We start from the raw sequence: 20,875 nt of genomic DNA, 5'->3' as shown, positions 1-20,875 counted from the left end.
CAGCCACAGATGCAGGCGAAATGTTAGGAACAAGATCCACCAGACCACGGCCACGCAGCCCGGAAAAACCCACCACAGCCATGTGGAGAGGACATCAGTTTGCCCCTTCGCTCGCAGTGAGAAATGATGGGGAGGTCGGACACAGCCAGCTGCAAAAGTGACTCCCACCCGAGCCCCCAGTGGGCAACTAATCAAGAGGAAGGAAAGCAACTGGAGCCCCCTCATTTGACCCCGTTGCCCTCCCCCACCCCACCCCCTGGCAGCTTCTGATGCCAGGGGGAAGGCCAAAGGCTCTTGGAGCAGTGGGAAGTCCAGGTACGTGGGTGGGTGGGAGGGGGCAAAAAGGCCCCCAAACTGCCACCAGGCCTGTAGCTTAGTCTCAGCTGCCGGGGTATGTGCGTGTGAGACAGACGCTCTCCCTAGTAGCCAGCGAGAGAGGGAACCGACAACTGCTACCTTTTGCAAGAAGAAGCTTTGCAGTTACACAGAAGCCTTCATCAGGCAGAGAGCTTTTTTTTAAAAAAAAATGGGTGTTTTGAATCAGTTTCTTCCCCCATCCTGCCCCCACCCCCACCCCTTCTCTTCCTAAACTGAGAAAAGAGCGATAAGAAAGAAGGATGAGAAGATCCAGCTGGCTCTCTTAGACGTCTCAGGAACTTTCAATGCCATCAACCGCAGCATCCTCCTGGATTGCATGGCTGGAAAGCATTTTCCAGCAGCTCTGTTCTTTCCCGACTGGGAAGGCCACAAAAGAAGGGAGAAGATGCCAGTCAGACGGGACCCCAAAAGATCCAGTATTACCCTACCTCATTAACTCCAGAGGAAGGTGTCAGGAGATTTCCTCCCAAGAATCATCAGGATTGTCAAAGGCATAGGGGTCAAACTCCCGGCCCTCCAGAGGTTATGGACTACAGTTCCTATCATCCCCTGCCAGCAATGTGCCGGAATCACTGGGGTGTTGTGGGTTTTCCGGGCTGTATGGCCATTTTCCAGTAGTATTTTCTCCTGATGTTTCGCCTGCATCTATGGCTGGCATCTTCAGAGGAAGATGCCTTTTCCACCTTTTAAAAAAATTACTCTGAAGATGCCAGCCACAGATGCAGGCAAAACGTCAGGAGAAGATGCTACTGGAACCCAGCCATACAGCCCGGAAACCCCACAACACCCCAATCATCAGGATGCTGAAATCCCCATCTCTCTTTCCTGTCTCCTTTAACCCCCTTCGAGGTAAGTGCCAGACATCCTGAACCACTGGCCGGATTGTGGATGGGCAAGCCAAATGATACTTATCCCAGGTGAGATGGAAGCGCCATGGGGCACAGGCGTACAAGAGTCATAGCGCCCCAAAAGGACGTTTGTGGTCTGACAGAGTTTCCAGATCTGCTGCTGTCCCTGGATATGCAGCTGGCAGGGGTGGCTGGAATATCTTTTACCAGGCTAGACTGGTTCACTCCTGGAGCTTGGCTGTCATCATGCCAACCTTGGTAATGCACCAGCTGGACTACTGCACTGAGTTATGCAGGGACCTGCCCTTCAAGCTGATCGGAACATGGTGCATGAAGGTCTCAGCTCCCACAGAGGTTTTGAGGCTGCTGCCTAGCCTTTAGGAGAGGGTTACTCAGTTTTACTTCTAGTTTGCTGCTAAAACAGGTTCTTAAAGGGGCCGTTTGAAATTTGCTGCTACTAAGTTTGTAGTGCCTTTTATTGTCTTTCCTGCTGCTTTTTGTATTGACTTTTCCCCCCACCTTGTTATTTTTATTACTGTTAATTCCAAGGTGCCTTGGGTACTCGGGGTGTGTGTGTGTGTGTCAAAAGGTGGGGTGTAAAGTTTCCAGATGAACACAATAAAGACAACCAAGAAGAGAAATAAAGACATTCCTTTGCTAGGATGTTTGCCAGAAAGGATTCTGGGAGGAAGTGACGTGACGAGCGCTCGCGACCTCTGTCAGCCAAGCTGGTCCAAACAAAAGCAGCCGCAGAGCCGTCAAGGCTGCTATCCTCTCTGGAGAGGCCCCACAGGCACTGGGGAAAGGCATGGGGCAGGCTCCTGGGGCTTTACACGGCCATTTAGCCACGGCACCTCACCTGAACTTGAAAACACAAGGCAATATACATCTGGAATCCAGGTTGCAGGGTCCAAAGTGGAGACTAGCTGCTGCCCTGCTTGTGAACTTGGGCGGGGGGGAGGAAGCTGGCTGGCGGTCCAGCTGCTGGGAACTGAACACTGGACCGGACGGCCCTTTGGCTCAACCCAGCAGAGCTTCCTCTCCTTTTAATGTGCTCAGAGCCATCATGAGGAGGATCTTACTCAGCTCGGCCTCTGCATCTCTGCTCCTGCTCTTTGTAGCCTAGGTGGCCCCAGTCGTAGCCTAGGTGGCCCACCCCTTCCCCAGAAAAGTCATCGCAGCAAAAGGGAGAATGAACGGCTTGCCCCTGTTTCCTTCTCCCAGCTAAACATTTTAGACAGACGCCTCGGATCGCAAAGCTGGAGGCTTGTCTTAGAAAGGGGGCAGAAGGGAGAAGAGTTTGGATTTATACCCCACCTTTCTCTCCTGTAAGGAGACTCAAGGTGGCTTACAGACTCCTTTCCCTTCCTCTCCTCACAACAGGCACCCTGTGAGGCAGGTGGGGCTGAGAGAGCTCCAAAGAACTGTGAGAACTGTGACTGGGCCAGGGTCGCCCAGCAGGAATGTAGGAGTGCGCAAACACATCTGGTTCACCAGATAAGCCTCTGCCACTCAGGTGGAGGAGTGGGGGATCAAACCTGGTTCTCCAGGTTAGAATCCACCTGCTCTTAACCACTACACCACACTGAGAAGATTCCTAACAGTCTGAACAGAAAGTACCCAACAGAAGAGCTCAAGGCTCTCTGGCACATTGGCCACCTGAACGCACCATACTGTAGGGAAAGGAAGGGGAAAGGAGCCTCATTTCCCACGTGCTGGCCAGAGGAATGCACCAGTGGAGAGAGGGAGAAAGGTGTAAAGCGAGCAATCGCTGTCCAGGCCAGGAGGTGAGTGTGCCAGTGCAAGGGGTGGTGGAGGATGTCCAGGACAACACAGGCATGCCTGATCTGGGCACCAGTTCTTCCTTTGGGGTAATGCTGGCTTCCTGGTTGGTGCAAGGCACACTGAGAGAAGGTGATGTGGAAGGCTTGGAGTGCTTTACTGTTTTCCCACAGCACATTTCCTATTTTGCTGGCCATTGATAACACATTCTTTCCATCTTTCCCACAGCCCTGCTCAAGGACATGGACAGAACATAATCCTCCATAGGTGTGAAACCAGTGTCCTAAAGTCACAAAAAATTCTTAGAAAGAAAGAAGAAAGAAAGAAAGAAAGAAAGAAAGAAAGAAAGAAAGAAAAAGGAAGGAAGGAAGGAAGGGAGAGAGAAAGAAAGAAAGAAAGAACGAAAGAGAGAAAGGGGGAGGGAAAAAAAGAGAGGGGGAGGGAGGAAGAAAGAAAGAAAGACAGGGAGGGAGGGAGGGAGAAAGAGAGAGAAAGAAAGAGAGAGAGAAAGGGGGAGGGAGAAAAGAGAGAGAGAGGGAGGGAGGAAGAAAGACAGAGAGGGAGGGAGAAAGAGAGAGAGAGAAAGGAAGAAAGAAAGAAAGAAAGAAAGAAAGAGGAAGAAAGAAAGAAAGAAAAGGAGAAAGGGGGAGGGAGAAAGAAAGAAAGAAAACAGAGAAAGAAAGAGGGAGAAAGAAAGAGAGAGAGAAAGGGGGAGGGAGAAAGAGAAAAAGAGAAAAAGAGAAAGAAAGAGGGAGAAAGAAAGAGAGAGAGAGAAAGGGGGAGGGAGAAAGAGAGAGAGGGAGGGAGGGAGAAAGAGAGAGAAAGGAAGAAAGGAAGGAAGAAAGAAATAGGAAGGAAGGAAGAGAGAAAGGGGGAGGGAGAAAGAAAGAAAGAAAAAGAAAGAAAGAAAGAAAGAAAGAAAGAGGGAGAAAGAAAGAGAGAGAGAGAGGGGGAGAGAAAGGGAGGGAGGGAGGAGCTGTTGCAGGAGGAAGGCAGCAAGAGAGAAAGGAAGCAGCAGCAGCCAGCAAAGCAGCAACAGCGACGTTGGATTTTGAAATCAGAGGCTTTAAAAGCATTAAGAATTAAATTGATTTGTTTCCAGTTATCAAATATTTCCTACAGAAGCAGCCAGGCTTGACATGACTCTCTTGTTGAGGTGTGTGGGCACATTGTGTATTTACAGAACTGGGGCCGAGAGCAAACACTTTGCTCACAGAAGACTCCAGCGAAATCCTCTGCATCTCCAACTCCTTTCTTTAAAAGGCGGGTGTTTAGTCACGTCATTAACTATTTGTATCACACACCGTCGGATATGCTTGATTTTCAAGATGACGTTATAAAAGAGAACTTATAGTAAGCTATTAATACAATCACCACCACAAAGACACTTTAAAGCATTACCATCAGATAATAAAACAATTTCAGAAGAGCACCTAGGCAGTAGCATACTCAAGAAACACCCCCTGTATAAACATGCACACATACACACACAAATCAAAGAAAGGCAGTTTTCCAGTCCCCATAAATCACTGTGTTGTGGAAAAGTCAGCGAAGAGGCAATCTCGGACTTTATCCTGTCTGATGCTTAAGACCTGGTGTGAGATGTAAGCAATATTGGCAATAACAGCCAAGTGCTATTCAGTTCTGCAGGTATGTATATTAAAAATTACCCCCCAAAGCCCAGCCCAGTACAACCTCATTTGGTTTCAGTAGCACAAACTTCTAAAAAAGGAACACGACAGCCAGAAGGAAGTTAAAGGGAGGGCAAATGGGATCCTTGCAGGCTCTTGATTTAAATCCAGGTCAAACAGGAAATATGGTAGAAAGTGCTATCAAGTCTTAGTCAACTTGTGGGTTTTCAGGGCAGGAGACAAACAGAGATGGCTTGCCGTTATCTGTCACTGCGTAGCAACCCTGAACTTCCCGGGTGATCCCCCATCTAAGTACCTTCTAATGCGATCAGGCTAGCCTTAGTCATATCTCTTTGTATATACACCACAGATTAAGAAAGCTGCAGTCAACCCAAGATGATGCCAACATGGACGCCATAAAAGGAACGGCAGCTTCCCTTAATCATCGGAAATATGCTGTAGCAGAAATCGACACAAGGGAACTCAGACGATGACACAACAAAAAGAAGGCAGCAAAATAAGAATCTAAGCAGCAAGTTTTTGTAAGAACAAAGAAATAATAATTTGTTTAAATGCTCCAGAAGCATGCAAAAACAATCAAGGAAATAGGGTGGGGCAGATGGACAACACAAGATTGCTAAATGTTAGGTCTTGAACCTTGAAGCAATGAACAGATTCCGTACGGTTGATCAGCAGCATTTAGCGAAGCACCCAGCTTGACAAAGCCGGTTCTGGTGAACCTGGCTCTTACTATCCCCTTTATTCCGATGTTAGCCCCCCCCCCCCCCATTTTCCCAAGAAATGTGAGAGAGTTAGTTTCGAGCTAAGGCACCTCAAGATCGGTGACAGGTAGAGATAGAGAGCCACGTGGCATCCTGCCCCCACGAGATAACAGAAACAATCCCAGTTCTCATTAGACCAAAGTGTCAAGGGAAAGCCCAGTTATCTACTCAGTATGTAAAGCCATAAAGTAAAGATCAAGGGAAAAAATGCCCCAGAATGGCACTGGTAACAACTAGCAGGCTGGTTACATATATCTTGTAGCAATTACCTTCTCAATCACCTAGATACAATCCCCAACACCAAAAGAAGACAAAGAGATTGCAAATCAACCAAGTGAGCTCTTTACAACTATCTTCACTTGAAAAGGTGGGGCATTATTTTGGGAAGGATATTTGAAGAATGGGATCAAATAGAGATGATGATGGATGAAGTTTTAGAGCTTTCTGTCCAATTAAAAAGTATCAGCTCACTGGTATCCACATGACGTACTCTCAAGTAGAAGATATAATGCCTATATTTTAAAACTTATCCACTAAATATCAAGCATATAGAAGAACAAGTCTTACTAAGGACAAATTAGCATGGCTTCTTCGACCAGTAGTTCTGAATCACCAAACTTCTGGACTTCTCTTTGGTTGTGTTAACAAGAATGTGGAATGGGTTGAGGTGGCAGACATTGAACCATTTGGAAAAGTCCTTCACCCAAGTAAACATAGTCATGGGATTAAAGGAGTGCAGATGTTATAATAATCATATCCCTCCTCCAGTCTAACAACTCCTCTTTCTGCCTTCCCAGCTGTAATAAGGAGAGAAAGTCTTACAAGGTGTGTGTGTGTGTGTATGTGTGTTGGGGGGGGGGACTCCAAATGCAGAGCTTGCCTGTCATTTGCGAGATGGGGATTAGTGCTTAATTTTGTTTTTATTACAACTTTTTAAAGGACACCTAAAACCAACATCTAAAATTTCCCGAAGTCACACTGGAAAAAAAAAGAGAGAAAAAAGGACTTCTGATTTCTTCTGTGCCGATAATGGTTATCCTTCAAGTCTACTACTTGTTCCTTAGTCACAACCAAGTAAAACATGAAATCTTAAATGCTCTCTCTCAAAAGAATCACACCTTTCTCTAATATAACTAACAGTGCAATCCAGAACAGAGTGGCTCCGGTTGACTTCAAAGGACTTAGACTGGAGTAAAACTGTTCTGGCTTCACTGTGTTGGACCAGTTTCAGAGAAGTTTACAAAGATTTAGAAATATTTTGAATTACTGTTCTGTGAAGGAAACAGGAGCGCTTGCTAAAACTACGATTCCAAGGACCTTAACAGTTTGGTGCTGGAAATTATGAATGTGCGCTCTGTCCCCAGGCCTAGCTTCCAAATGATTCTGATGTCTACCTACTTGGTAGCACAAGAAAAGAGGCTTTCTTTCCTCTCTGGTAATTACTGATACCCTCCATCAACTCTTAAACTGGTTAAGTCAGGATGTAACCTTTATGCATATTACCTTTATCTTGTGAAAACTTGTAAGTTAGTTTAATGTTTTGATTGATTGATCACTTTGGAGACTCTGAGTAGAAAGATGACATGTAACTTTAAATAACCGGCTGTTGTGGGTTTTCCAGGCTGTGGGGTGGTGGTCTTGTCGTTTTTGCTCCTAATGTTTCTCCTGCATTTGTGGCTGGCGTCTTCAGAGGCAGATCACGGTGAGATGTGCTTCTCTCCAATGCACAGTCTCTTATTTCACCGTGACAGAAACACATCTCACGGTGACATGCCTCTAATGAAGGCACGGATGTTGGCGAGACATTGGGAGCAAAAACTGCCAGACCACGGTTACATAGAAAACCCACAAGGGTCAGTGCAGGGGTCTGCTAAACTCATCGGGCTCCAGGAGCCGCGATGTTGTGCTCTTTTCAGCCTTTTATACCTCGCGGCTCCATGTGGGTCTGCCGGAGGTCGGAGGGTAGCATGGGCATGTCCCTCCAGCCCTCCAGAGCAGTGCTGGAAGGAAAGGTGAGTAGAGGGCCCAAACCGGAGGCGGCTCTGTGCGTGAGGGTGCCGCTTTTCACGTCCCCTCCACTCACCTCTCTGCTCTGGAGGGCTGGAGGGACACGCCCACGCTGCCCTCCGACCCCTGGAGGTCAGAGGGTAGCGTGGGCATGTCCCTCCAGAGCAACCGCCATCCCCCCTCTGCCCCATGGAGCAGGTGGCTGCCTGCTCCATCAAGCAGAGGGGGTATCCCTGCCAGGTGCCGCTGCCTCCCACAGCGCAATAGGCGGCGGCACCAGGCAGGCCGCAGCCGCCATCCCCCCCTATGCCCCACAGAGTAGGCAGCTACTTGCTCTCTCAGGCAGAGGGGTTTCCCTGCCTGGCGCCACTGCCTCCTGCAGCTGCCATCCCCCCTCTGCCCCACGGAGCAGGCACCTGCCTGCTCAGTCGATCAGAGGAGGTTTCCCTGCCCGGCGCCTCCGCCTCCCAGCACTGGAAGGAAAGGTGAATGGAGGGGCCGAACCAGAGGCAGCTCCGTGTGGAGCTGCCTCTCCGGCTCAGTAGATCTCCGGGGCCGTGGAAAACGGGTCCAAATGGCTCTTTGGGTGGTAAAGGTTGCTGACCCCTGGGTCAGTGGATTCCGGCTGTGAAAGTCTTCAGCCTTACAATACGTAACACTTCAGATCACCCGCATGCGGAATTAGCAGTGAACACAAAGCCCTACTCTTAAGACGTCTGAGGGGGGATATGATTGAAGTCTATAAAATTATGCATGGGGTAGAAAATGTTGACAGAGAGAAATTTCTCTCTCTCACAATACTAGAACCAGGGGGCATAAGTTGAAGATGCTGGGAGGAAGAATTAGGACTAATAAAAGGAAACATTTCTTCACGCAACACGTGATTGGTGTTTGGAATATGCTGCCACCGGAGGTGGTGATAGCCACTCACCTGGATAGCTTTTAAAAAGGCTTAGACAGATTTATGGAGGAGAAGTCAATCTGTGGCTACCAATCTTGATCCTCCTTGATCTGAGATTGCAAATGCCTTAACAGTCCAGGTGCTCGGGAGCAGCAGCAACAGCAGAAGGCCACTGCTTTCACCTCCTGCATGCGAGCTCCCAAAGGCACCTGGTGGGCCACTGCGAGTAGCAGAGTGCTGGACTAGATGGACTTTGGTCTGATCCAGCAGGCTTGTTCTTATGTTCTTAGGAACACCTGAAGCCACCTTCCCTGTCCATCTCATACCCTCTGACTGGCAGCAGTTCCCCAGGCCTCAGGCACTGCCCAGGACGGCTCCTTGTGATCCTTTCAACTGGTGGCTAATCCTGTTAGCAGAACATGTGCTCTACTGAGCAATGGACTCTCCTCAGGATGCCACCTGGTTCTCCACAAAGCATTCCACAGTCCTGGGCCACAGATGAAGCCCACCCGGTCCTTACAACAGCGAGCCGGCAGCAGCCAGAAGAAAACAACCCCGTTCCAGCGCAATCTCATCCTTGAGCCAACCACACCTTTAGCATGAGGCTTTCTGGTACATTCTGGGTTGCTGCCTGCACACGAGCAGTCTCATTGGTGGTCCTTCACGGAGCCCATCAAGACAACTGTGGCATCCACATGCAGCTCTGGCTCCCTCTCACCTCCCAAACAGCAGCCGTTCTCCTGGGGCCTTTGGGGCAGTGCTGGGATTCAGCCGGTTCGCACCGCTTTGGCAGAACCCGTTGTTAAAACGGTGCTTGTAAACAACCAGTTGTTAAATTACTTGAATTCCCACCACCTGAGCCAGTTGTTAAATTATTTGAATCCCACCACTGCTTTGGGGTATATTTTATCACCCTGCTTACTGCGAGGCAGGGCCACTCCCGATGTTCTTGATGCTTCTAGGGCAGTGATGGTGAACCTTTTCAAGGCCGAGTGCCCAAATTGCAACCCAAAACCCACTTATTTATCGCAAAGTGCCAACACAGCAATTTAATTTGAATACTGAGGTTTTAATTAAAAAAAAACAACAGTTGGCTCCAAGGCACACATTACTTGGGAGTAAGCTTGGTGGTAGTCGGTGGCTTTGCTTTTACGCAACCATGCAATGCTTCGAATGGGTGAATCAGGACCCTAGGAGGGTTTAGAAGCAAGCCCCATTGCCAGCAACCGAGCTTACTCCCAGGTAAAGGATTGTGCTTTAGTTCTTCCCATGAAAATCAGTGGGGTTTAACAGCACTTAACAGGGTTACCTACATGTCGTGCCCCAGCGCCCAGGACACAGCTCTAGGAGATGTGTTTGTGTGGGGATTTTCCACCCCCCCACATGATGAACTCTGTGTGCATGTGCCCATAGAGAGGGCTCTGAGTGCCACCTCTGGCACCCGTGCTATAGGTTCGCCACCACTGTTCTAGGGCCATTTCTGGCCCCCAACTTGGCCAGGCCATTTGGCTGCTATCAGAAGCTTGCCAGAATGGCAGGCAGCTGAATATTCTGTCCTTTCTCCAGTCCTTATCAACACCACACAAATCACACAGGCCCAGGCCAAGGGCAGCCAGCTGGGCTCCAGCCAGCAGTCTCTGTAGCTTATGGTTGGGCTTGGCAAGCAGGTGGGGTCAGCAACTGAAGAAGAAGAAGAAGAAGAAGGAGGAGGAGGAGGAGGAGGAGGAGGAGGAGGAGGAGGAGGAGGAGGAGGAGGAGGAGGAGGAGGAGGAGGAGGAGGAGGAGGAGGAGGAGGATGATGATGATAATAATAATAATAATAATAATAATAATAATACAATGGAAGTAATCTGGTGGCCTCATCTGTGGTGGATCGCACACTGGTGCAGGTAGGGTGGCCTCTACTGTGGTGATCGTGGCACATCTGGGTGCAGCCCCAAAGATCTTGAACGGCACTTAAAACAATTGGCTGACCAAATCACCATATGTCAGCTGCAAAAGGCCAATTCTACTCTCCGGCTCTGCACGACATTCACGATACATCACATACACAGTCCTAGATGCTTGGGAAGTGTCCGACGCGGTGATGTAATACAAAATCCAGCATATTGATCTTGCTTTCATGTGTGTCTGTTTTGTATCAATAATAATAATAATAATAATTTGCATTAATATCCCCCCTTTCCCTCAAAGGGGTTTTACAATCTCCTTCCCCCCCCCCCACAACAAACACCCTGTGAGGTGGGTGGGCTGAGAGAGCTTCGACAACCGTGACTAGCCCAAGGTCACCTGTAGCTGGCAGGTGTTTGAGGGCAAGCTATTCCTGGTTCCCTAGATAAGCTCTCTCCAGCTCAAGTGGCAGAGCAGGGGATCAAACCCGGTTCTCCAGATTAGAGTGCACCTGCTCTTTACCACTACACCACGCCGAGGGGCGGAGGACTATGTGGACTCTTATCTTTTCTAGAGGCCTGCCCTAAGGCAAGCCCCTTGTGCACAAAGACCGCTTCTGGGAGATGCCCGCCATGAAAAGCAAACTTGGGAGGGAGCCGAGAGAGCCAACCCATTCAACCCGCTGCCCTAGAGCAGGAGGCAGCTGCTGCCATTCGAGAAGAACGTCTACCCCTGCTGACCTCATCCAACAGGCAAAAAAGGGTTTCCTTAGATCTGACTCAAGTTTATGACCTGCGCAAGGTGCTCCGCTTAAAGAGAGAGCCAGGACAAGGTGAACAGGATGTGGCATGCCAAGCACCCGGAGACCCGGGGGTCTGAGCTCCCCTGGCACCTGACTGCAGCAGACGGCTTCTGTGTGGAGCAGCGTGAAACGAAACGGAGGACGGGGCTAGCCCTCCAGGCCCCTTCTTGACACCTAATTAATTACCAAGGAGCATCACAGCAAAAGCTGCCAGCAAGTCTCAGCACGACAGGCAGGGAATGAACTGTACAGCAAACAAAAACATTTCCCTTTGCCTCCTGCGACAGCCCCGGGCTCTGATGGGTTTCTTTGGGGGGAGCCAAGAAAGAAAGGGGGTGGCGGGCGGCTCTCTGCCGGCTCACACCATAGATCTCTGTCCTAGACAATGCCCCAGTTTGAAGTGGCTGTCGTGGGTTTTCTGGGCTGTGCGGCCGTGGTAGGTTTTGCACCTAACGTTTCTCAGGCGTCTACGGCTGACACCTTCAGAGGCAGGAGTTTCTCTCTGTGACCCAATTCACAGGTACCTAGTCAGACACATTCTCTTCCCACCAATTAAATCCCCTCAAACCAATCTTGAAATTACTGGGGCCAAGGAAGGGGGATCAATCATTATTAATTTACCAATGTCACCAGAGACCATCTATCCCAGAGGTCCAACAGATGTAAAAACGATGCCAGGGTGTTTTTTTTTTTTTAAGTTAGATTTATATTCCACCTTTCTATCCTGTCAGGAGACTCAAAGGGGCTTACAAACTCCTTTCCCTTCTCACAACAAACACCCCAGAGTGTAGGTGGGGCTTTCAGAGCTCTGAAGAACTGTGACTAGCCCAAGGTCACCCAGCTGGCATGTGCTGGAGGGCACAAGCTAATCTAGTTCACCAGATAAGCCTCCACAGCTCAAGTGGCAGAGCAGGGGATCAAACCCGGTTCTCCAGATTAGAGTGCACCTGCACTTAACCACTACACCACACTGGCTCTCCTTCAGGGTTGTATATCCATTTCCTGCATCTGTCAATCAAAGTGTCAGATTGCAGTTGTATTTGACTGTAATGAGAATGACCCTGGTTTACCTGCAGTGTGCCCTCCCCCTGTCCTTCCCCCAGTGCATTGAGCTGATATAGAATTTTTCCCTTTTGAAAAAAAGAAAAAGTAATATATGAAGAACCCCGAATTGGGGCCCACTAACAAAAGGCATCTTGGTTGTTTTCCGGGCTTTGTGGCCGTGGTCTGGTAGATCTTGTTCCTAACGTTTTGCCTGCATCTGTGGCTGGCATCTTCAGAGGTGTATCACAGAGAGAAGTTCTGCTACACACTGTGTCTAGCGAGAAGCTGGAAATGTTTAGTGGGGTATATATTGTCTATGTCCCAGGGTGGGGAACCATTCAGTAAGTGTTTGGGTGGAACTTGCTATGCAAAGGTGTGGTTGAGTGCATTGTATTATGGGTGGGGTTATCAGTCCATTAACATTTGTAGTCACATTTGCATTCCCTGCAGCAGCAGCAGGATACAGGAATGCAAAATCCTGCAGTCTGGGTGGAGTCCATTGTCAATGAATTTAGCATGCCCTTGGCCTTTGATTCTGGTGTTTTTAAGTACTGGTAGCCAGGCTTTGTTAATTCTCAGAGTCTCTTCTTTCTTGTTGAAGTTGAAAAGGCATCTTGTTTCTAACCAGCAAACCAGGAGTCTGAACTGAGATTTAGCTAATGGGCAAGAAACAAACCAACAAATTGTTTAAGAGTCCAGACAGAGACATTAACACATCGGGGCGGGTCCTCGTATAGCTTCTTGCCTTTGGAGCGGGAGAGAAGGAGAGCAGATCAGCCAGGCTTGTTCTCATCGTGAAAAATTTGGGACTATTGTGTTCAGAAAGCTTCCCCCTGCACTTTTGGCCGAAGAAATAAAACCAGTTTTTAAAGCAGGTTGGAGATTAGAAGCAGGTCTTATAAAAGGAATTGTCGAAGAAGCCCAACTTCTGGGCCTCGCCAACTCAAAATAAGCAGAACAGGAATCAACGGCCTGGAATAAATGCTTCTCCCCGCTGGCTCCAAGCCCTCGCCTCTCTGTGGCTTACCAGACGCATATGGCTCGCCTGGAAAGTAAGCATTACGCAATTAGTGTGCGTAAAGTACCGCCGAGTCATAGCTGACTTAGGGTGACCCCCAGGAAGTGGTTTTCAGGGCAAGTGAGAAGCAGAGACTTCCTCTGCAACGTCTTCCTTGGTGGTCTCTCTTCCAAGTACCAAACCTGCTGAGCTTCCAAGATTTGACGAGACTGGGCTATACCATGCTGCGGTCCTTCCCAGGAAAATAAGCGTGGCACAGCCCGAAGAATGAGATCAATTTTCTCAGGCGGATTCCGCATGGGCCAAAAACAGTGGTGTGAAAACAGTGGAAACCCTTTTGCACTACGTTTAAACCCTTTACACCATTTTACACCATCTTCACTGTCTATCTTTGGCCTCCATGTGGGAACGCAATCCACAGAGATACACGGTAGCTGCTTCTTGAAGCTGGTACTTTATCTCTTCTTCCCAAAGCGAGAGACCCCCACGGAGCTCCCCTTCTAAGCCAGAGCACTTCCTCCCCACTGTTCCCTCTTGGTGACCCTGGTATCTACCCCGCATCCAGGTGCAACTGTTCCCCACCAAGCCAGAGGCATCATTTTCTCAGGGGAGGCTCCTTGATGTGAATCCAACAGAGGCAAGCACATCAAAGGGCCGGTTGCCGTGCAGGTTCTTTCCATAAATTCACAGGAATGCCGGCATTTGAATGCAAATTTCAGCATTCGCACAATGGTTTTTTTTAATATATTGCCAAGAGCTTGTAAAGGAAAGGAAGTTTGCCAAAGTGCCTGTCAGAGGTCAGAGGCAGTCCTCTGAATGACTCTTATGAGGGGCTAATACGGTTACCTTCCGGGTGTCCTCCGGAACACTGGGACTTCAGTAACGCTTCACGCATAAATCTTTTGTGCAAACAAATACTAGCTTAGAAGAAGAAGAAGAGTTGGATTTATATTCCCCTTTTCTCTCCTATAGGAGACACAAAGGGTTTACACAAACTAGCACCCTTCCCCCTCCCTTCACAACAAACACCCCGTGAGTAGTAGGTGGGGCTGAGAGAGCCTCAGAAGAACTGGGCGACTAGGCCGCAAGGCTAACAACCCCAGCTGGTGGGTGTCGGAATGTACAGGCTAATCTGAATTTCCCAGATAAGCCTCCAAAGTTCAGGCAGCATAGCGGGGAATCAAACCCGGTTCCTCCAGATTAGAGTACACCTGCTTTCAGAATCCACTTCTTCACCGCTGCTCCATCGCCAGCATTCTTAAGTTCCTAGAATTCTACTCCTCTTGGAATAGCTGCTAAGCCGCTTGGCCCACAAACCACAGTTGCCGTCAGAAGAGTTGACTTGTGTTCCTTCCTTGTGGAGAGGAAGGGAAAGGAGCTTGTAAGGCCCCTTGAGTCTCCTTACAGGAGAGAAAGGCGGGATATAAATCCAAACTCTTCTTTTTATATTCTTAGGAATAGTCACTGGCACAAGGGCCTCAAAAAGTAACAGATGGACAGTCCAATCCAGATATTTGAAAAGGGGGGGGGGGAATCCATGGTGGCTGGGGACAGAACGAGGGAAGAAACACTATGTCACCTGAAGTGGAGCTCTGAACGGTGCAGGAAGTATTGGGGAGGAAAACCTCTGCTGCCACCTGGAAAAGTTCCATTGGAACAAATGACTTATGCCATGTGTTTCTGTGGCGTCAGAGGGCTGCGATGGGGCATTCTCAGGTTAAAAGCCCGGGGGAAGCCGACCAAAGTCACCTCTACCCCCAGGAATGCCCTGGGCCAGTGGTGGCGAACCTCTGGCACTCCAGATGTTATGGACTACAATTCCCATCAGCCCCTGCCAGCATGGCCAATTGGCCATACTGGCAAATTGGCCATACTGGCAGGGGCTGATGGGAATTGTAGTCCATAACATCTGGAGTGCCAAAGGTTCGCCACCCCGGCCCTGGGCCCACCCTGTGCAGTGCTGATGTGCCCCAGGATGCTGGCACAGCCTCTGAGTGGTGGCCCCTTCCGCATTTGGGTGCCACACAGTTCTGCAGTCTCTGCTCGTTGGTGTGTTTGCTCTTGCTCTTCTGTACACCACTTCAGAAGGATGGAAAGGGCTGCTGTTTTATTCTTATTCTTCTTATTTTCACGCTGAGAAGAGGAGCTTGGATTTATATCCCACCTTTCTCACCTGTAAGGAGACTCAAGGTGGTTTACAAGCCCCTTTCCCTTCCTCTCCCCTACTTCAACAGACACCTTGGCCGAAAAGGTTGGTGGGGCTGAGAGAGTTCTGAGAGAACTGCGACATCCCCCAAGGTCACCCAGCAGGAATGTAGGAGTGCGGAAACACATCTGGTTCACCAGATAAAGCCTCTGTCACTCAGGTGGAAGAGTGGGGAATCCAACCTGATTCTCCAGATTAGAATCCACCTGCTCTTAGCCACTCCGCCAAGCTGTCTCTCAGGGTGTATCTCTGGAATGATAGACCCTTGAAAATGACATAAAGCTGACTTGGTCTAGTGAATTAATGCTAGACCAAAGATGGTATCAAAGAGGGGGAAAGTGGCAGGAAAGGACAAGGAAGTGGTGGGTGGGCAAAATGGGAGATCGGCCCTGCTAAGGATGCTTTGCAACAGGAGAATCCCTGCCTAAACAAAAACTGCGGGAAAGACCCACTGCAAAGCAAACAGCCACGGGGTAGTAGAGCTTGCATAAATGGGCTCTGTGTTCCAAGCTAGGATGCTCTGGAGTGCCAGAGGCCCCAGAGTCACGGCACAGCGCAGCCAGATGCCCCCAACGCCCTGCTTCTAAACTTAGGCTGGCTGCCGGGAACAGAACGTGGGTCAGATCGGCCAGGTGGGCCTGATCCAGTAGAGCGTGGCCAGACCAGCTCTGCAAGTTCTTGCGGGCAACCAGGCCCAGCTTCGCGTGGGCATTTTCGTGAGAAACTGCACCCTCCGTGGTGCCTGTGGGGCACTGCAGGAATTCTTCTCTGCCCCATCTCTATAGCGTTGCAGATCTGAAGAGAACCCGGCTCCCAGTTTCCACAGGCCAGAGTCTACCTACAGCTGCATTTCTCATCAAAAAAAGCTGACCAAGCATCTGGAATTTCCAGGAATCGTCCAGCCTGCTGCTGGTATCGCATGGCTCGCCAGTCAATTTGCTTGCTGCGGGTTTCTAACTGATCAAGGTTTCTTTTGGGTTTCTACTGCTCATTATGTAAGGGTGTACTTTGTGTGTGTGTGTGTGTGTGTGTGTGTGTGTGTGTGTGTGTGTGTGTGTGTGTGTGTGTAAGAGAGAGAGAGAGAGAGACAGAGACAGAGAAGGAAGGGGGGTAGGCTCAATGAGATACGTTGAACAGGAAAAAATGATTGGTTGTGGTGGGTTTTCCGGGCTGCGTGGCTGCGGTCTGGTGGATCTTGTTCCTAACGTTTTAGCCTGGTGTGGATCTTGTTCCTAACGCTACCGGCATCTTCGTGGGCCGACATCTTCTCGAGGGGTGTATCACAGAGGGAAGTCTTCGTTGCAATATACATATGGCTGTAGACCAGTGGTTCTCTAACCTTCCTAATGCCGCGCGAACCCTTTAATTACAGTTCCTCTCATGTTGTGGTGATCCCCAACCCTAACATTTTATCCATTTTACAGATGTGGAGAACACTTCTCGATGCAGAGAGTCTTTAGGCTTAATTCCTGTGAAAGGGTCGTTTGACCCCCAAAGGGGTCGCGACCCCCAGGTTGAGAACCACTGGGCTAGACAGTCATGGCCACACTGTGTCCAGACCATGGCCACGCAGTCCGGAAAACCCACAACAACCAATTGAATCTGGCCGCGAGAGCCTTCGACAATACAGGAAAAAAATGAGGGTTTTTTTGGGGTGGGGTGGGGGGGTTGTGTTTCTAATAATCCGGCGAAGGTTGTTTGCAGTAATGAGAACAGGCAAAAGACAGCTGGGTAAGCGTCGACTCCCTTTCCATTTGAAGGCCATCAGCATGTATCAGTTTTTACCCTGTACCTGAAGAGCTGATCCGATTGGGCAGCAGGGGGCCCTTCCCAAAACCCATCCCCCTTTTTTTCTGCAACAGCTAAGAACGTGACCTAGCATCATGTCGCCATCCCTGAGATGATCCTAGTTTATCTGCTGCCGGGACGGCAGACCCAAAATAGCATTCTGTGACTCTTCCTCCAAGAAGGAGACAGCCAACATGCTGGTTACCCCACAAAGCCACACGGGGTCCAAGTAGGGTGCCTTTGTAAGGTCTACTGGCTGCGCCTTGAGAGAATTCTCCACCAGAAAGGTCTTTCCCTTGCCCGCTGCAAAGGGGTGAATGCAAACAGAAATGCGACAGCCTCTTTGCTTCCTACGAGCACAATTTTGCAGTCCAACCTGCCAAGGGAAAGTCAGAAGACTCCCCAGGCATCACTGAGCCAATGTGATGAAGCGGCTAAGAGTGGTGGACTCTAATCTGGAGAACCGGGTTTGAATTCCCCACTCCTGTACATGAGCGGCAGACTCTAATCTACAAGCCGAGGCCAGGTTTGTTTCCTCCACTCCTACACCACATGAAGCCTGCAGGGTGGCATTGGGAAGCTAGATATGGCCTCTTCAGGGGCACCTGTTGTGGGGGGAGAGGGAAAGGGAGTTAAATCGTAGTAAGCCGGCGAGACTCCTTGTGGGGTATAAACCCAAACTCTTCCACTCTTCTTCCAAGGGCATCTGTCCGTTGAGCTCCCCAATTCTACCAGCCAAAAGGGATACTTCATGCAAGGCAACCCAGCCCCTATATTCCCAGGTCCGTAGGTGTCAAACTCAGACCCTCCAGGTGTTCATGGACTACAATTCCCATCAGCCCATGCCAGTGCCAGCAGGGGCCACTGGGCCATGCTAGCAGAAGGCCTGCTGGGAGGATTGAAGTCCATGTGAACATCCTGGAAAGGCCTGAGAGTTTGACACCTATGTCCTAAGCAGATGCCTTACTACAGGGAAACAAAGAAGAGATGGACGGGAGAGGCACACCAAACATAGCGGGGCAAAAGGAAGCCAAACCACAGGGAGGACACGCTATCAGAAAATCCTAGTCCCTTTCAAACTGCAGCCAGGAAAGTGACACTTGGATCTCCACAAGGACACTGCCTGCTCCCCGACGTTCCACCTGCTTCCCCTTGAAGAGGGTCCTGAATACCTGCCAAGCATGGGGTGGGGGGTGGGGGCGCTGCAAAACTTTTAGGAGTACCGTACAGCCTGGTCCATTGGGCTCTCCCCAAGCAGGACTGTGGGGTCCGCCTTCAGAAGTGGGACTTCCTGGGTCCGCCGCCTCCCTCGGATCACCTCCTCACCACGGGCTACATGCTTTTTTCTAAATTTGATATAATTATCTCTTTGGAATTGCTGTGCGCAGCCCTCTCAGGATCTGAAGCAATTAAGAGAAGATAAATGTCTGTTCGTGGAGCAAGCTGTCAAACGGATGAAGCAATTTCATTCCCCATTTGAAGTGGAAGCTTTGGGTCATGCCTAGTTTATTTGAAACGGTGCCATCACCTCGAGCGGCTGATCTTATCTCTCTCGCTCTCTCTCTCCCCCCCTCCCCTCTCCCAATGGCAGGGCACTGCTGCGAGTGATGACACCTGGCACGGCGCCAGCTCCTCCCTAGACACGGCTCAGGAAAAGGCTGCTGGGGGCTCCCATCCAAGGCAGGGGCGTGTGGAGGGGGCGTGGGGAGGAAATATGTGTGGAGCGGAGTGGGGGGAGCTGGGAGCGATACGTGGCAGTGGGGGACACGGGCACTGCAGGGCGAGGCTCAGTTTCTCGTTTCCTTTCCTGCTTGCGACCCACGGAGCTGGAGATCGATACGGGCCAGTGAACACTTTTGAAGGCTTTGCAGCCCCTGGACGAGCAACATCAGAAAGGGGGAAACCGGCCTCTCTGCCATCTGAACTGCAGACAGTGGAAAAAGCATGCCCAGGTCCTGCCTGTTTCTGCCTCCAAACCAGTTTCACGCCGTTACTAAGCTTTGAGATCTTCTGGGACCAAAACCTGGTGGCGGCGCCAGAATCGGAGGGATGTCTGGTCTCTCTTCACCAGACTCCCACAAACGGGACACTGAAGGGCCAACATTACCTCCCAACCCAAGGCTAACTCTGAACTTTGGGTGGGTGGGGGGCATCAAGTTGAAGGTGGAGGAGGAGGAGAAGGAGGAGAAGGAGGAGGAGGAGGAGAGGGAGGAGGAAGAGGATGATGATTTATATATCCCTTTTCTCTTCTGTAAGGAGACTCAAAGGGGCTTACAAACTCCTTGCCCTTCCCCCCTCACAACAAACACCCTGTGAGATAAGTGGGGCTGAGAGAGCTCTGAAGAACTGTGACTAGCACAGGGTCACTCAGCTGGCGTATGTTAAGAACATAAGAACAAGCCAGCTGGATCAGACCAGAGTCCATCTAGTCCAGCTCTGTGCTACTCGCAGTGGCCCACTAGGTGCCTTTGGGAGCTCACATGCAGGATGTGAAAGCAGTGGCCTTCTGCGGCTGTTGCTCCTGAGCACCTGGAGTACACAAGCTAATCTGAATTCTCCAGATAAGCCTCCGCAGCTCAAGCGGCAGAGCGGGGAATCAAACCTGGTTCCTCCAGATTAGAGTGCACCTGCTCTTAACCACTACGCCACTGCTGATCTCTTATGGTGACCTCGACTTATGGCAGCTGACTTATGGTGACCTCGAAGGGTTTTCAAGGCAAGAGACTGACAAGAGGTGGCTTGCCATTGCCTGCCTCTGCGCAGGGAGTCTGGTATTTCTTGGGAGATCGTCCATCCAAGCACTAACCAAGGCTGATCCTGCTCAGCTTCTGAGATGTGATAAGATCAGGTTAGTCTAGGGCTGGGGTCTGCACCCTGTGGCTCTCCAGATGTTCACGGACTACAATTCCCATCAGCCCCTGCCAGCATGGCCAACTGCCCTTCCTTTTTAAGGAGCAACCACAGTGAGCAACACAGCTTCAGTCCTGGTCTTTCCTCCCCGCAACCTCCATGTCTCTGAGATCAAGGAAGAAAGCAGTTGTTTGGTATGGCTACAAGCCACACACAAGCCGGGGGTGGGGGTGGCGGTGTGGGAAGAAAACAGAAAAGCAAAGCAACGCAGCATCACCTCTGCAAAGAAAGGCCATCCAAAAGACGGTCTGCCAATACGCCTTTCTCCCAGGGCTGCTTTCAGCAAACGGTCCTTCCCTTGGTCCCCCCCCCCCCCCAACTTGCAGCAAGCACCAAGGGAAATCCCAGTGAGCCCTGCCAAGAAGTCCATATGGAGCTGGGAAGATGACTGGTCAGACGCAGCTCCGGTGCCACTGGGAGGGGCGGCACAGGGGGTGGGATTTGCCCATATTTCTAGGTGAACCTTCCGGGGCAAGATTCAGGGGGGCAGCTTTGCTGGTCTGAAGCAGCAGAAAAAAAGTTTGAGTCCCGTGGCACCTTTAAGACCCATCCGTTCTTGGTATAAACTTTTGTGTGCATCACACTTCTTCAGATACACTTGTATCTGAAGAAGTGGGCATGCACATAGAACAGTGATGGCGAACCTTTTTGAGACAGAGTGCCCAAATTAAAACTCAAACCCCACTTATTTATCGCAAAGCCAAACCGCAATTTGACCTGAATGCTGAGGTTTTAGCTTTAGAAAACCAGTTGGCTCCCCTCTTCCTCTGCCCCACCCCGCCAAGCAGGCCAGCCTTCTCTAGCTTCAAGCAAGTCCCATGCGCACCGCTCTGTGCCTCTCTAGCATCTCTGCCTCCTCTGCGCCCCCCCCCCACCCCCAGGCAACAG

At 50.2% G+C, this 20,875-nt stretch overlaps 1 protein-coding gene across 4 annotated transcripts in view; it reads right to left on the bottom strand.

Annotated features, from left to right (window-relative positions):
* SMG6 (SMG6 nonsense mediated mRNA decay factor) overlaps nt 1-20,875 on the bottom strand; it is a 111,110-nt gene that overhangs the window by 13,481 nt on the left and 76,754 nt on the right. The gene's annotated exons all lie outside the window — the stretch shown is intronic.

This window comes from Sphaerodactylus townsendi, linkage group LG16 (assembly GCF_021028975.2).
Source record: "Sphaerodactylus townsendi isolate TG3544 linkage group LG16, MPM_Stown_v2.3, whole genome shotgun sequence".
Classification (NCBI taxonomy): domain Eukaryota; kingdom Metazoa; phylum Chordata; class Lepidosauria; order Squamata; family Sphaerodactylidae; genus Sphaerodactylus; species Sphaerodactylus townsendi.
This window is presented reverse-complemented; position numbering and strand designations above follow the sequence as displayed.